Consider the following 14,710-nt stretch of genomic DNA (forward strand, 5'->3'; position numbering starts at 1 on the left):
CTTGACATGACTTTTTCAGTGAGACAGAAAAAAAAACACCTGGCGCAAGAGCTTCCCCATTATATTAGCTTATTTTGGGGGAGACTGAGAAAACGAAGATTATTTTGCCGAATGATATATTAGTGCAGGTTGAATTTCCACACTATGGTAACTTAAAAATTACTGCTCCCCGTCGGGGAATCGAACCCCGGTCTCCCGCGTGACAGGTGGGGATACTGACAACTATACTATTGAGGATTTGCGCATGCACGGCAGACACGACGGTGTTGTCAGCGAGATCACAACTCTAGCTTGACATGACTGTTTCAGTGGGACAGAAAAAAAGAACACCTGGCGCTAGAGCTTCTCCATTATATTAGCTTACTCTGGAGGAGATGGAGTAAACGAAGATTATTTTGCCGAATGGTATATTAGTGCAGGTTGAATTTCCACCCTATGGTAACTAAAAGATTACTGCTCCCCGTCGGGGAATCGAACCCCGGTCTCCCGCGTGACAGGCGGGGATGCTGACCACTATACTAACGAGGATATGCGCATGCATGGCAGACACGACGGTATTGTCTGCGAGATCACAACTCTAGCTTGAAATGACTGTTTCAGTGGGAGAGGAAAAAAACAAAAACACCTGGCGCTAGAGCTTCCCCATTATATTAGCTTACTCTGGAGGAGATGGAGAGAACGAAGATTATTTTGCCGATTGGTATAGCAGTGCAGGTTCAATTTCCAACCTATGGTAACTAAAAAATTACTTCTCCCCGTCGGGGAATCGAACCCCGGTCTCCCGCGTGACAGGCGGGGATACTGACCACTATACCAACGAGGATATGCGCATGCACGGCAGACACGACGGTGTTGTCAGCGAGATCAGAACTCTCGCTTGACATGACTTTTTAAGTGGGACAGAAAAAAAAACACCTGGCGCTAGAGCTTCCCCATTATATTCGCTTACTCTGGGGAAGATGGAGAAAACGAAGACTATTTTGCCGAATGATATATTTGTGCACGTTGAATTTCCACCCTGTGGTAACTAAAAAATTACTGCTCCCCGTCCGGGAATTGAACCCCGGTCTCCCGCGTGACAGGCAGGGATACTGACCACTATACTAACGAGGATATGCGCATGACGGCAGACACGACGGTGTTGTCTGTGATATCAACACTCTAGCTTGACACGACTGTTTCAGTGGGAGAGGAAAAAAAACACCTTGCGCTAGAGCTTCCCCATTTTCTTAGCTTACTCTGGGGGAGATGGAGAAAACGAAGATTATTTTGCCGATTGGTATAGCAGTGCAGGTTCAATTTCCACCCTATGGTAACTAAAAAATTACTGCTTCCCGTTGGGAAATCGAACCCCGGTCTCCCGCGTGACAGGCGGGGATACTGACCACTATACTAACGAGGATATGCGCATGCACGGCAGACACGACGGTGTTGTCTGCGAGATCACAACTCTAGCTTGACATGACTGTTTCAGTGGGAGAGGAAAAAAACAAAGACTCCTGGCGCTAGAGTTTCCCCATTATATTAGCTTACTCTGGAGAAGATGGAGAGAACGAAGATTATTTTGCCGATTGGTATAGCAGTGCAGGTTCAATTTCCACCCTATGGTAACTAAAAAATTACTGCTTCCCGTTGGGAAATCGAACCCCGGTCTCCCGCGTGACAGGCGGGGATACTGACCACTATACTAACGAGGATATGCGCATGCACGGCAGACACGACGGTGTTGTCTGCGAGATCACAACTCTAGCTTGACATGACTGTTTCAGTGGGAGAGGAAAAAAACAAAGACTCCTGGCGCTAGAGTTTCCCCATTATATTAGCTTACTCTGGAGGAGATGGAGAGAACGAAGATTATTTTGCCGATTGGTATAGCAGTGCAGGTTCAATTTCCACCCTATGGTAACTAAAAAATTACTGCTTCCCGCTGGGAAATCGAACCCCGGTCTCCCGCGTGACAGGCGGGGATACTGACCACTATACTAACGAGGATATGCGCATGCACGGCAGACACGACGGTATTGTCTGCGAGATCACAACTCTAGCTTGACATGACTGTTTCAGTGGGAGAGGAAAAAAACAAAGACTCCTGGCGCTAGAGTTTCCCCATTATATTAGCTTACTCTGGAGGAGATGGAGAAAACGAAGATTATTTTGCCAATTGGTATAGCAGTGCAGGTTCAATTTCCACCCTATGGTAACTAAGAAAGTAGTGCTCCCCGTCGGGGAATTAAACCCCGGTCTCCCGCGTGACAGGCAGGGATACTGACCACTATACTAAGGAGGATATGTGTATGCACGGAAGACACGACGGTGTTGTCAGCGAGATCACAACTCTAGCTTGACATGACTGTTTCAGTGGGAGAGAAAAAAAACACCTGGCGCTAGAGCTTCCCCATTTTATTAGCTTACTCTGGGGGAGATGGAGAAAACGAAGATTAATTTGCCGAATGATATATTAGTGCAGGTTGAATTTCCACCCTATGGTAACTAAAAAAGTACTGCTCCCCGTCGGGGAATCGAACCCCGGTCTCCCGCGTGACAGGCGGGGATTCTGACCACTATACTAACGAGGATATGTGTATGCACGGAAGACACGACGGTGTTGTCAGCGAGATCACAACTCTAGCTTGACATGACTGTTTCAGTGGGAGAGGAAAAAAAACAAAGACACGTGGCGCTAGAGTTTCCCCATTATATTAGCTTACTCTGGAGGAGATGGAGAGAACTAAGATTATCTTGCCGATTGTATATTAGAGCAGGTTGAATTTCCACCCTATGGTAACTAAAAGATTACTGCTCCCCGTCGGGGAATCGAACCCCGGCCTCCCGCGTGACAGGCGGGGATAGTGGCCACAATACTAACGAGGATATGCGCATGCACGGCAGACACGACGGTATTGTCTGCGAGATCACAACTCTCGCTTGACATGACTGTTTCAGTGGGAGAGGAAAAAAAACAAAGAGACCTGGCGCTAGAGCTTCCACATTATATTAGCTTACTCTGGGGGAGATGGAGAAAACGAAGATTAATTTGCCGAATGATATATTAGTGCAGGTTGAATTTCCACCCTATGGTAACTAAAAAAGTACTGCTCCCCGTCGGGGAATCGAACCCCGGTCTCCCGCGTGACAGGCGGGGATTCTGACCACTATACTAACGAGGATATGCGCATGACGGCAGACACGACGGTGTTGTCTGTGATATCAACACTCTAGCTTGACACGACTGTTTCAGTGGGAGAGAAAAAAAAAACAGATACCTGGCGCTAGAGCTTCCCCTTTATATTAGCTTACTCAGGAGGAGATGGAGAAAACGAAGATTATCTTGCCGATTGTATATTAGAGCAGGTTGAATTTCCACCCTATGGTAACTAAAAGATTACTGCTCCCCGTCGGGGAATCGAACCCCGGCCTCCCGCGTGACAGGCGGGGATAGTGGCCACAATACTAACGAGGATATGCGCATGCACGGCAGACACGACGGTATTGTCTGCGAGATCACAACTCTCGCTTGACATGACTGTTTCAGTGGGAGAGGAAAAAAAACAAAGAGACCTGGCGCTAGAGCTTCCACATTATATTAGCTTACTCTGGAGGAGACGGAGAAACAAAGATTATTTTGCCGAATGGTATAGCAGTGCAGGTTCAATTTCCACCCTATGGTAACTAAAAAATTACTGCTCCCCGTCGGGGAATCGAACTCCGGTCTCCCGCGTGACAGGCGGGGATACTGACCACTATACTAAGGAGGATATGTGTATGCACGGAAGACACGACGGTGTTGTCAGCGAGATCACAACTCTAGCTTGACATGACTGTTTCAGTGGGAGAGAAAAAAAACACCTGGCGCTAGAGCTTCCCCATTTTATTAGCTTACTCTGGGGGAGATGGAGAAAACGAAGATTAATTTGCCGAATGATATATTAGTGCAGGTTGAATTTCCACCCTATGGTAACTAAAAAAGTACTGCTCCCCGTCGGGGAATCGAACCCCGGTCTCCCGCGTGACAGGCGGGGATTCTGACCACTATACTAACGAGGATATGTGTATGCACGGAAGACACGACGGTGTTGTCAGCGAGATCACAACTCTAGCTTGACATGACTGTTTCAGTGGGAGAGGAAAAAAAACAAAGACACGTGGCGCTAGAGTTTCCCCATTATATTAGCTTACTCTGGAGGAGATGGAGAGAACTAAGAATATTTTGCCGATTGGTATAGCAGTGCAGGTTCAATTTCCACCCTATGGTAACTAAAAAAATACTGCTCCCCGTTGGGGAATCGAACCCCGGTCTCCCGCGTGACAGGCGGGGATACTGACCACTATACCAACGAGGATATGCGCATGCACGGCAGACACGACGGTGCTGTCAGCGAGATCACAACTCTAGCTAGACATGACTGTTTCAGTGGGAGAGGAAAAAAAACAGACACCTGGCGCTAGAGCTTCCCCATTATATTAGCTTACTCTGGGGGAGATGGAGAAAACGAAGATTATTTTGCCGAATGATATATTAGTGCAGGTTGAATTTCCACCCTATGGTAACTAAAAAATTACTGCTCCCCGTCGGAGGATTAAACCCCGGTCTCCCGCGTGACAGGCAGGGATACTGACCACTATACTAACGAGGATATGCGCATGACGGCAGACACGACGGTGTTGTCTGCGAGATCAACCCTCTAGCTTGACACGACTGTTTCAGTGGGAGAGAAAAAAAACAGACACCTGGCACTAGAGCTTCTCCATTATATTAGCTTACTCTGGAGGAGATGGAGTAAACGAAGATCATTTTGCCGAATGGTATAGCAGTGCAAGTTCAATTTCCACCTTATGGTAACTAAAAAATTACTGCTCCCCGTCGGGGAATCGAACCCCGGTGTCCCGCGTGACAGGCGGGGATACTGACCACTATACTAACGAGGATATGCGCATGACGGCAGACACGACGGTGTTGTCTGCGATATCAACACTCTAGCTTGACACGACTGTTTCAGTGGGAGAAAAAAAAACAGATATCTGGCGCTAGAGCTTCCCCTTTATATTAGCTTACTCTGAAGGAGATGGAGAGAACGAAGATTATTTTGCCGATTGGTATAGTACTGCAGGTTCAATTTCCACCCTGTGGTAACTAAAAAATTACTGCTCCCCGTCCGGGAATTAAACCCCGGTCTCCCGCGTGACAGGCAGGGATACTGACCACTATACTAACGAGGATATGCGCATGACGGCAGACACGACGGTGTTGTCTGCGAGATCAACACTCTAACTTGACACGACTGTTTCAGTGGGAGAGAAAAAAAACAAAGACACCTGGCGCTAGAGCTTCCCCATTATATTAGCTTACTCTGGAGGAGATGGAGAGAACGAAGATTATTTTGCCGATTGGTATAGCAGTGCAGGTTCAATTTCCAACCTATGGTAACTAAAAAATTACTTCTCCCCGTCGGGGAATCGAACCCCGGTCTCCCGCGTGACAGGCGGGGATACTGACCACTATACCAACGAGGATATGCGCATGCACGGCAGACACGACGGTGTTGTCAGCGAGATCACAACTCTCGCTTGACATGACTTTTTAGGTGGGACAGAAAAAAAAACACCTGGCGCTAGAGCTTCCCCATTATATTCGCTTACTCTGGGGAAGATGGAGAAAACGAAGATTATTTTGCCGAATGATATATTTGTGCACGTTGAATTTCCACCCTGTGGTAACTAAAAAATTACTGCTCCCCGTCCGGGAATTAAACCCCGGTCTCCCGCGTGACAGGCAGGGATACTGACCACTATACTAACGAGGATATGCGCATGACGGCAGACACGACGGTGTTGTCTGTGATATCAACACTCTAGCTTGACACGACTGTTTCAGTGGGAGAGAAAAAAAAACAGATACCTGGCGCTAGAGCTTCCCCTTTATATTAGCTTACTCAGGAGGAGATGGAGAAAACGAAGATTATCTTGCCGATTGTATATTAGAGCAGGTTGAATTTCCACCCTATGGTAACTAAAAGATTACTGCTCCCCGTCGGGGAATCGAACCCCGGCCTCCCGCGTGACAGGCGGGGATAGTGGCCACAATACTAACGAGGATATGCGCATGCACGGCAGACACGACGGTATTGTCTGCGAGATCACAACTCTCGCTTGACATGACTGTTTCAGTGGGAGAGGAAAAAAAACAAAGAGACCTGGCGCTAGAGCTTCCACATTATATTAGCTTACTCTGGAGGAGACGGAGAAACAAAGATTATTTTGCCGAATGGTATAGCAGTGCAGGTTCAATTTCCACCCTATGGTAACTAAAAAATTACTGCTCCCCGTCGGGGAATCGAACTCCGGTCTCCCGCGTGACAGGCGGGGATACTGACCACTATACTAAGGAGGATATGTGTATGCACGGAAGACACGACGGTGTTGTCAGCGAGATCACAACTCTAGCTTGACATGACTGTTTCAGTGGGAGAGAAAAAAAACACCTGGCGCTAGAGCTTCCCCATTTTATTAGCTTACTCTGGGGGAGATGGAGAAAACGAAGATTAATTTGCCGAATGATATATTAGTGCAGGTTGAATTTCCACCCTATGGTAACTAAAAAATACTGCTCCCCGTCGGGGAATTAAACCCCGGTCTCCCGCGTGACAGGCAGGGATACTGACAACTATACTAACGAGGATATGCGCATGACGGCAGACACGACGGTGTTGTCTGCGAGATCAACACTCTAGCTTGACACGACTGTTTCAGTGGGAGAGAAAAAAAACAGATACCTGGCGCTAGAGCTTCCTTTTTATATTAGCTTACTCTGGAGGAGATGGAGAAAACGAAGATTATTTTGCCGATTGTATATTAGTGCAGGTTGAACTTCCACCCTATGATAACTAAAAGATTACTGCTCCCCGTCGGGGAATCGAACCCCGGTGTCCCGCGTGACAGGCGGGGATACTGGCAACTATACTAACGAGGATATGCGCGTGCACGGCCGACACGACTGTATTGTCTGCGAGATCACAACTCTAGCTTGACATGACTGTTTCAGTGGGAGAGGAAAAAAAACAAAGACACTTGGCGCTAGAGCTTCCACATTATATTAGCTTACTCTGGAGGAGACGGAGAAAACGAAGATTATTTTGCCGAATGGTATAGCAGTGCAGGTTCAATTTCCACCCTATGGTAACTAAAAAATTACTGCTCCCCGTCGGAGAATCGAACCCCGGTCTCCCGCGTGACTGGCGGGGATACTAACCACTATACTAACGAGGATATGTGCATGCACGGCAGACACGAGGGTGTTGTCTGCGAGATCACAACTCTAGCTTGACATGACTGTTTCAGTGGGAGAGGAAAAAAAACAAAGACACCTGGCGCTAGAGCTTCCCCATTATATTAGCTTACTCTGGAGGAGATGGAGAGAACGAAGATTATTTTGCCGATTGGTATAGTAGTGCAGGTTCAATTTCCACCCTATGGTAACTAAAAAAGTACTGCTCCCCGTCGGGGAATCGAACCCCGGTCTCCCGCGTGACAGGCGGGGATACTGACCACTATACTAACGAGGATATGTGTATGCACGGAAGACACGACGGTGTTGTCTGCGAGATCAACCCTCTAGCTTGACACGACTGTTTCAGTGGGAGAGAAAAAAAACAGACACCTGGCACTAGAGCTTCTCCATTATATTAGCTTACTCTGGAGGAGATGGAGTAAACGAAGATCATTTTGCCGAATGGTATAGCAGTGCAAGTTCAATTTCCACCTTATGGTAACTAAAAAATTACTGCTCCCCGTCGGGGAATTAAACCCCGTTCTCCCGCGTGACAGGCGGGGATACTGACCACTATACTAACGAGGATATGCGCATGCACTGCAGACACGACGGTCTTGTCAGCGATATCACAACTCTAGCTTGGCGTGACTGTTTCAGTGGCACAGAAAAACACCTGGCCCTAGAGCTTCCCCATTATATTAGCTTACTCTGGAGGATATGGAAGGAACGAAGATTATTTTGCCGATTGGTATAGCAGTGCAGGTTATATTTCCACCCTATGGTAACTAAAAAATTACTGCTCCCCGTCGGGAAATCGAACCCCGCTCTCCCGCGAGACAGGCGGGGATACTGACCACTATACCAACGAGGATATGCACATGCACGGCAGACACGACGGTGTTGTCAGCGAGATCACAACTCTCGCTTGACATGACTTTTTCAGTGGGAGAGAAAAAAAACACCTGGCGCTAGAGCTTCCCAATTATATTGGCTTACTCTGGGGGAGATGGAGAAAACGAAGTATATTTTGCCGAATGATATATTAGTGCACGTTAAATTTCCACCCTGTGGTAACTAAAAAATTACTGCTCCCCGTCCGGGAATTAAACCCCGGTCTCCTGCGTGACAGGCAGGGATACTGACCACTATACTAACGAGGATATGCGCATGACGGCAGACACGACGGTTTTGTCTGCGATATCAACACTCTAGCTTGACACGACTGTTTCAGTGGGAGAGAAAAAAAGCAGATACCTGGCGCTAGAGCTTTTCCTTTATATTAGCTTACTCTGAAGGAGATGGAGAGAACGAAGATTATTTTGCCGATTGGTATAGTAGTGCAGGTTCAATTTCCACCCTATGGTAACTAAAAAAGTACTGCTCCCCGTCGGGGAATCGAACCCCGGTCTCCCGCGTGACAGGCGGGGATTCTGACCACTATACTAACGAGGATATGTGTATGCACGGAAGACACGACGGTGTTGTCAGCGAGATCACAACTCTAGCTTGACATGACTGTTTCAGTGGGAGAGGAAAAAAAACAAAGACACGTGGCGCTAGAGTTTCCCCATTATATTAGCTTACTCTGGAGGAGATGGAGAGAACTAAGATTATTTTGCCGATTGGTATAGCAGTGCAGGTTCAATTTCCACCCTATGGTAACTAAAAAAATACTGCTCCCCGTTGGGGAATCGAACCCCGGTCTCCCGCGTGACAGGCGGGGATACTGACCACTATACCAACGAGGATATGCGCATGCACGGCAGACACGACGGTGCTGTCAGCGAGATCACAACTCTAGCTAGACATGACTGTTTCAGTGGGAGAGGAAAAAAACAGACACCTGGCGCTAGAGCTTCCCCATTATATTAGCTTACTCTGGGGGAGATGGAGAAAACGAAGATTATTTTGCCGAATGATATATTAGTGCAGGTTGAATTTCCACCCTATGGTAACTAAAAAATTACTGCTCCCCGTCGGAGGATTAAACCCCGGTCTCCCGCGTGACAGGCAGGGATACTGACCACTATACTAACGAGGATATGCGCATGACGGCAGACACGACGGTGTTGTCTGTGAGATCAACCCTCTAGCTTGACACGACTGTTTCAGTGGGAGAGAAAAAAAACAGACACCTGGCACTAGAGCTTCTCCATTATATTAGCTTACTCTGGAGGAGATGGAGTAAACGAAGATCATTTTGCCGAATGGTATAGCAGTGCAAGTTCAATTTCCACCCTATGGTAACTAAAAAATTACTGCTCCCCGTCGGGGAATCGAACCCCGGTGTCCCGCGTGACAGGCGGGGATACTGACCACTATACTAACGAGGATATGCGCATGCACGGCAGACACGACGGTGTTGTCAGCGAGATCACAACTCTTGCTTGACATAACTTTTTCAGTGGGACAGAAAAAAAACACCTGGCGCTAGAGCTTCCCCTTTATATTAGCTTACTCTGGGGGAGATGGAGAAAACGAAAATATTTTTGCCGAATGATATATTAGTGCACGTTGAATTTCCACCCTGTGGTAACTAAAAAATTACTGCTCCCCGTCGGGGAATTAAACCCCGGTCTCCCGCGTGACAGGCAGGGAAACTGACCACTATACTAACGAGGATATGCGCATGACGGCAGACACGACGGTGTTGTCTGCGAGATCAACACTCTAGCTTGACACGACTGTTTCAGTGGGAGAGAAAAAAACAGACACCTGGCACTAGAGCTTCTCCATTATATTAGCTTACTCTGGAGGAGATGGAGTAAACGAAGATCATTTTGCCGAATGGTATAGCAGTGCAGGTTCAATTTCCACCCTATGGTAACAAAAAAATTACTGTTCCCCGTCGGGGAATCGAACCTTTGTCTCCCGCGTGACAGGCGGGGATACTGAGCACTATACTAACGAGGATATGCGCATGCACGGCAGACACGACGGTATTGTCTGCGAGATCACAACTCTAGCTTGACATGACCGTTTCAGTGGGAGAGGAAAAAAACCAAGACACCTGGCGCTAGAGCTTCCACATTATATTATCTTACTCTGGAGGAGATGGAGAGAACGAAGATTATTTTGCCGAATGGTATAGCAGTGCAGGTTCAATTTCCAACCTATGGAAACTAAAAAATTACTGCTGCCCATCGGGGAATCGAACCCCGGTCTCCCACGTGACAGGCGAAGATACTGACCGCTATACTAACGAGGATATGCGCATGCACGGCAGACACGACGGTGCTGTCAGCGAGATCACAACTCTAGCTAGACATGACTGTTTCAGTGGGAGAGGAAAAAAACAGACACCTGGCGCTAGAGCTTCCCCATTATATTAGCTTACTCTGGAGGAGATGGAGAGAACGAAGATTATTTTGCCGATTGCTATAGCAGTGCAGGTTAGATTTCCACCCTATGGTAACTAAAAAATTACTGCTCCCCGTTGGGGAATCGAACCCCCGTCTCCCGCGTGACAGGCGGGAATACTGACCACTATACTAACGAGGATATGCGCATGCACGGCAGACACGACGGTGTTGTCAGCGAGATCACAACTCTCACTTGACATGACTTTTTCAGTGAGACAGAAAAAAAAACACCTGGCGCAAGAGCTTCCCCATTATATTAGCTTATTTTGGGGGAGACTGAGAAAACGAAGATTATTTTGCCGAATGATATATTAGTGCAGGTTGAATTTCCACACTATGGTAACTTAAAAATTACTGCTCCCCGTCGGGGAATCGAACCCCGGTCTCCCGCGTGACAGGTGGGGATACTGACAACTATACTATTGAGGATTTGCGCATGCACGGCAGACACGACGGTGTTGTCAGCGAGATCACAACTCTAGCTTGACATGACCGTTTCAGTGGGAGAGGAAAAAAACCAAGACACCTGGCGCTAGAGCTTCCACATTATATTATCTTACTCTGGAGGAGATGGAGAGAACGAAGATTATTTTGCCGAATGGTATAGCAGTGCAGGTTCAATTTCCAACCTATGGAAACTAAAAAATTACTGCTGCCCATCGGGGAATCGAACCCCGGTCTCCCACGTGACAGGCGAAGATACTGACCGCTATACTAACGAGGATATGCGCATGCACGGCAGACACGACGGTGCTGTCAGCGAGATCACAACTCTAGCTAGACATGACTGTTTCAGTGGGAGAGGAAAAAAACAGACACCTGGCGCTAGAGCTTCCCCATTATATTAGCTTACTCTGGAGGAGATGGAGAGAACGAAGATTATTTTGCCGATTGCTATAGCAGTGCAGGTTAGATTTCCACCCTATGGTAACTAAAAAATTACTGCTCCCCGTTGGGGAATCGAACTCCGGTCTCCCGCGTGACAGGCGGGGATACTGACCACTATACTAAGGAGGATATGTGTATGCACGGAAGACACGACGGTGTTGTCAGCGAGATCACAACTCTAGCTTGACATGACTGTTTCAGTGGGAGAGAAAAAAAACACCTGGCGCTAGAGCTTCCCCATTTTATTAGCTTACTCTGGGGGAGATGGAGAAAACGAAGATTAATTTGCCGAATGATATATTAGTGCAGGTTGAATTTCCACCCTATGGTAACTAAAAAATACTGCTCCCCGTCGGGGAATTAAACCCCGGTCTCCCGCGTGACAGGCAGGGATACTGACAACTATACTAACGAGGATATGCGCATGACGGCAGACACGACGGTGTTGTCTGCGAGATCAACACTCTAGCTTGACACGACTGTTTCAGTGGGAGAGAAAAAAAACAGATACCTGGCGCTAGAGCTTCCTTTTTATATTAGCTTACTCTGGAGGAGATGGAGAAAACGAAGATTATTTTGCCGATTGTATATTAGTGCAGGTTGAACTTCCACCCTATGATAACTAAAAGATTACTGCTCCCCGTCGGGGAATCGAACCCCGGTGTCCCGCGTGACAGGCGGGGATACTGGCAACTATACTAACGAGGATATGCGCGTGCACGGCCGACACGACTGTATTGTCTGCGAGATCACAACTCTAGCTTGACATGACTGTTTCAGTGGGAGAGGAAAAAAAACAAAGACACTTGGCGCTAGAGCTTCCACATTATATTAGCTTACTCTGGAGGAGACGGAGAAAACGAAGATTATTTTGCCGAATGGTATAGCAGTGCAGGTTCAATTTCCACCCTATGGTAACTAAAAAATTACTGCTCCCCGTCGGAGAATCGAACCCCGGTCTCCCGCGTGACTGGCGGGGATACTAACCACTATACTAACGAGGATATGTGCATGCACGGCAGACACGAGGGTGTTGTCTGCGAGATCACAACTCTAGCTTGACATGACTGTTTCAGTGGGAGAGGAAAAAAAACAAAGACACCTGGCGCTAGAGCTTCCCCATTATATTAGCTTACTCTGGAGGAGATGGAGAGAACGAAGATTATTTTGCCGATTGGTATAGTAGTGCAGGTTCAATTTCCACCCTATGGTAACTAAAAAAGTACTGCTCCCCGTCGGGGAATCGAACCCCGGTCTCCCGCGTGACAGGCGGGGATACTGACCACTATACTAACGAGGATATGTGTATGCACGGAAGACACGACGGTGTTGTCAGCGAGATCACAACTCAAGCTTGACATGACTGTTTCAGTGGGACAGAAAAAAAGAACACCTTGCGCTAGAGCTTCCCCATTATATTAGCTTATTCTGGAGGACATGGAGAAAACGAAGATTATTTTGCCGAATGATATATTAGTGCAGGTTGAATTTCCACCCTATGGTAACTAAAAAATTACTGCTCCCTGTCGGGGAATTAAACCCCGTTCTCCCGCGTGACAGGCGGGGATACTGACCACTATACTAACGAGGATATGCGCATGCACTGCAGACACGACGGTCTTGTCAGCGATATCACAACTCTAGCTTGGCGTGACTGTTTCAGTGGCACAGAAAAACACCTGGCCCTAGAGCTTCCCCATTATATTAGCTTACTCTGGAGGATATGGAAGGAACGAAGATTATTTTGCCGATTGGTATAGCAGTGCAGGTTATATTTCCACCCTATGGTAACTAAAAAATTACTGCTCCCCGTCGGGAAATCGAACCCCGCTCTCCCGCGAGACAGGCGGGGATACTGACCACTATACCAACGAGGATATGCACATGCACGGCAGACACGACGGTGTTGTCAGCGAGATCACAACTCTCGCTTGACATGACTTTTTCAGTGGGAGAGAAAAAAAACACCTGGCGCTAGAGCTTCCCAATTATATTGGCTTACTCTGGGGGAGATGGAGAAAACGAAGTATATTTTGCCGAATGATATATTAGTGCACGTTAAATTTCCACCCTGTGGTAACTAAAAAATTACTGCTCCCCGTCCGGGAATTAAACCCCGGTCTCCTGCGTGACAGGCAGGGATACTGACCACTATACTAACGAGGATATGCGCATGACGGCAGACACGACGGTGTTGTCTGCGATATCAACACTCTAGCTTGACACGACTGTTTCAGTGGGAGAGAAAAAAAGCAGATACCTGGCGCTAGAGCTTTTCCTTTATATTAGCTTACTCTGAAGGAGATGGAGAGAACGAAGATTATTTTGCCGATTGGTATAGTAGTGCAGGTTCAATTTCCACCCTATGGTAACTAAAAAAGTACTGCTCCCCGTCGGGGAATCGAACCCCGGTCTCCCGCGTGACAGGCGGGGATTCTGACCACTATACTAACGAGGATATGTGTATGCACGGAAGACACGACGGTGTTGTCAGCGAGATCACAACTCTAGCTTGACATGACTGTTTCAGTGGGAGAGGAAAAAAAACAAAGACACGTGGCGCTAGAGTTTCCCCATTATATTAGCTTACTCTGGAGGAGATGGAGAGAACTAAGATTATTTTGCCGATTGGTATAGCAGTGCAGGTTCAATTTCCACCCTATGGTAACTAAAAAAATACTGCTCCCCGTTGGGGAATCGAACCCCGGTCTCCCGCGTGACAGGCGGGGATACTGACCACTATACCAACGAGGATATGCGCATGCACGGCAGACACGACGGTGCTGTCAGCGAGATCACAACTCTAGCTAGACATGACTGTTTCAGTGGGAGAGGAAAAAAACAGACACCTGGCGCTAGAGCTTCCCCATTATATTAGCTTACTCTGGGGGAGATGGAGAAAACGAAGATTATTTTGCCGAATGATATATTAGTGCAGGTTGAATTTCCACCCTATGGTAACTAAAAAATTACTGCTCCCCGTCGGAGGATTAAACCCCGGTCTCCCGCGTGACAGGCAGGGATACTGACCACTATACTAACGAGGATATGCGCATGACGGCAGACACGACGGTGTTGTCTGTGAGATCAACCCTCTAGCTTGACACGACTGTTTCAGTGGGAGAGAAAAAAAACAGACACCTGGCACTAGAGCTTCTCCATTATATTAGCTTACTCTGGAGGAGATGGAGTA

At 47.5% G+C, this 14,710-nt stretch overlaps 16 non-coding genes across 16 annotated transcripts; all 16 read right to left on the reverse strand.

The window, feature by feature from the left end:
- Window positions 1-456: 456 nt before the first annotated feature.
- Window positions 457-528, reverse strand: TRNAD-GUC (transfer RNA aspartic acid (anticodon GUC)). Its single transcript has one exon. It is a non-coding gene; the product is annotated as a tRNA-Asp (tRNA).
- A 223-nt stretch (window positions 529-751) lies between these two features.
- On the reverse strand, window positions 752-823 carry TRNAD-GUC (transfer RNA aspartic acid (anticodon GUC)). Its single transcript has one exon. It is a non-coding gene; the product is annotated as a tRNA-Asp (tRNA).
- A 1,681-nt stretch (window positions 824-2,504) lies between these two features.
- TRNAD-GUC (transfer RNA aspartic acid (anticodon GUC)) lies at window positions 2,505-2,576 on the reverse strand. Its single transcript has one exon. It is a non-coding gene; the product is annotated as a tRNA-Asp (tRNA).
- A 519-nt stretch (window positions 2,577-3,095) lies between these two features.
- On the reverse strand, window positions 3,096-3,167 carry TRNAD-GUC (transfer RNA aspartic acid (anticodon GUC)). The gene has a single exon. It is a non-coding gene; the product is annotated as a tRNA-Asp (tRNA).
- Window positions 3,168-3,972: 805 nt separating this feature from the next.
- Window positions 3,973-4,044, reverse strand: TRNAD-GUC (transfer RNA aspartic acid (anticodon GUC)). Its single transcript has one exon. It is a non-coding gene; the product is annotated as a tRNA-Asp (tRNA).
- A 224-nt stretch (window positions 4,045-4,268) lies between these two features.
- TRNAD-GUC (transfer RNA aspartic acid (anticodon GUC)) lies at window positions 4,269-4,340 on the reverse strand. The gene has a single exon. It is a non-coding gene; the product is annotated as a tRNA-Asp (tRNA).
- A 514-nt stretch (window positions 4,341-4,854) lies between these two features.
- Window positions 4,855-4,926, reverse strand: TRNAD-GUC (transfer RNA aspartic acid (anticodon GUC)). Its single transcript has one exon. It is a non-coding gene; the product is annotated as a tRNA-Asp (tRNA).
- Window positions 4,927-5,439: 513 nt separating this feature from the next.
- Window positions 5,440-5,511, reverse strand: TRNAD-GUC (transfer RNA aspartic acid (anticodon GUC)). The gene has a single exon. It is a non-coding gene; the product is annotated as a tRNA-Asp (tRNA).
- Window positions 5,512-7,487: 1,976 nt separating this feature from the next.
- Window positions 7,488-7,559, reverse strand: TRNAD-GUC (transfer RNA aspartic acid (anticodon GUC)). The gene has a single exon. It is a non-coding gene; the product is annotated as a tRNA-Asp (tRNA).
- A 1,088-nt stretch (window positions 7,560-8,647) lies between these two features.
- On the reverse strand, window positions 8,648-8,719 carry TRNAD-GUC (transfer RNA aspartic acid (anticodon GUC)). Its single transcript has one exon. It is a non-coding gene; the product is annotated as a tRNA-Asp (tRNA).
- A 224-nt stretch (window positions 8,720-8,943) lies between these two features.
- TRNAD-GUC (transfer RNA aspartic acid (anticodon GUC)) lies at window positions 8,944-9,015 on the reverse strand. The gene has a single exon. It is a non-coding gene; the product is annotated as a tRNA-Asp (tRNA).
- A 513-nt stretch (window positions 9,016-9,528) lies between these two features.
- Window positions 9,529-9,600, reverse strand: TRNAD-GUC (transfer RNA aspartic acid (anticodon GUC)). The gene has a single exon. It is a non-coding gene; the product is annotated as a tRNA-Asp (tRNA).
- A 1,096-nt stretch (window positions 9,601-10,696) lies between these two features.
- Window positions 10,697-10,768, reverse strand: TRNAD-GUC (transfer RNA aspartic acid (anticodon GUC)). Its single transcript has one exon. It is a non-coding gene; the product is annotated as a tRNA-Asp (tRNA).
- A 1,977-nt stretch (window positions 10,769-12,745) lies between these two features.
- Window positions 12,746-12,817, reverse strand: TRNAD-GUC (transfer RNA aspartic acid (anticodon GUC)). The gene has a single exon. It is a non-coding gene; the product is annotated as a tRNA-Asp (tRNA).
- Window positions 12,818-13,903: 1,086 nt separating this feature from the next.
- TRNAD-GUC (transfer RNA aspartic acid (anticodon GUC)) lies at window positions 13,904-13,975 on the reverse strand. Its single transcript has one exon. It is a non-coding gene; the product is annotated as a tRNA-Asp (tRNA).
- Window positions 13,976-14,199: 224 nt separating this feature from the next.
- Window positions 14,200-14,271, reverse strand: TRNAD-GUC (transfer RNA aspartic acid (anticodon GUC)). Its single transcript has one exon. It is a non-coding gene; the product is annotated as a tRNA-Asp (tRNA).
- Between the last annotated feature and the right edge of the window lie 439 nt (window positions 14,272-14,710).

Source organism: Rhipicephalus microplus, chromosome 9, assembly GCF_043290135.1.
Source record: "Rhipicephalus microplus isolate Deutch F79 chromosome 9, USDA_Rmic, whole genome shotgun sequence".
Classification (NCBI taxonomy): Eukaryota; Metazoa; Arthropoda; class Arachnida; order Ixodida; family Ixodidae; genus Rhipicephalus; species Rhipicephalus microplus.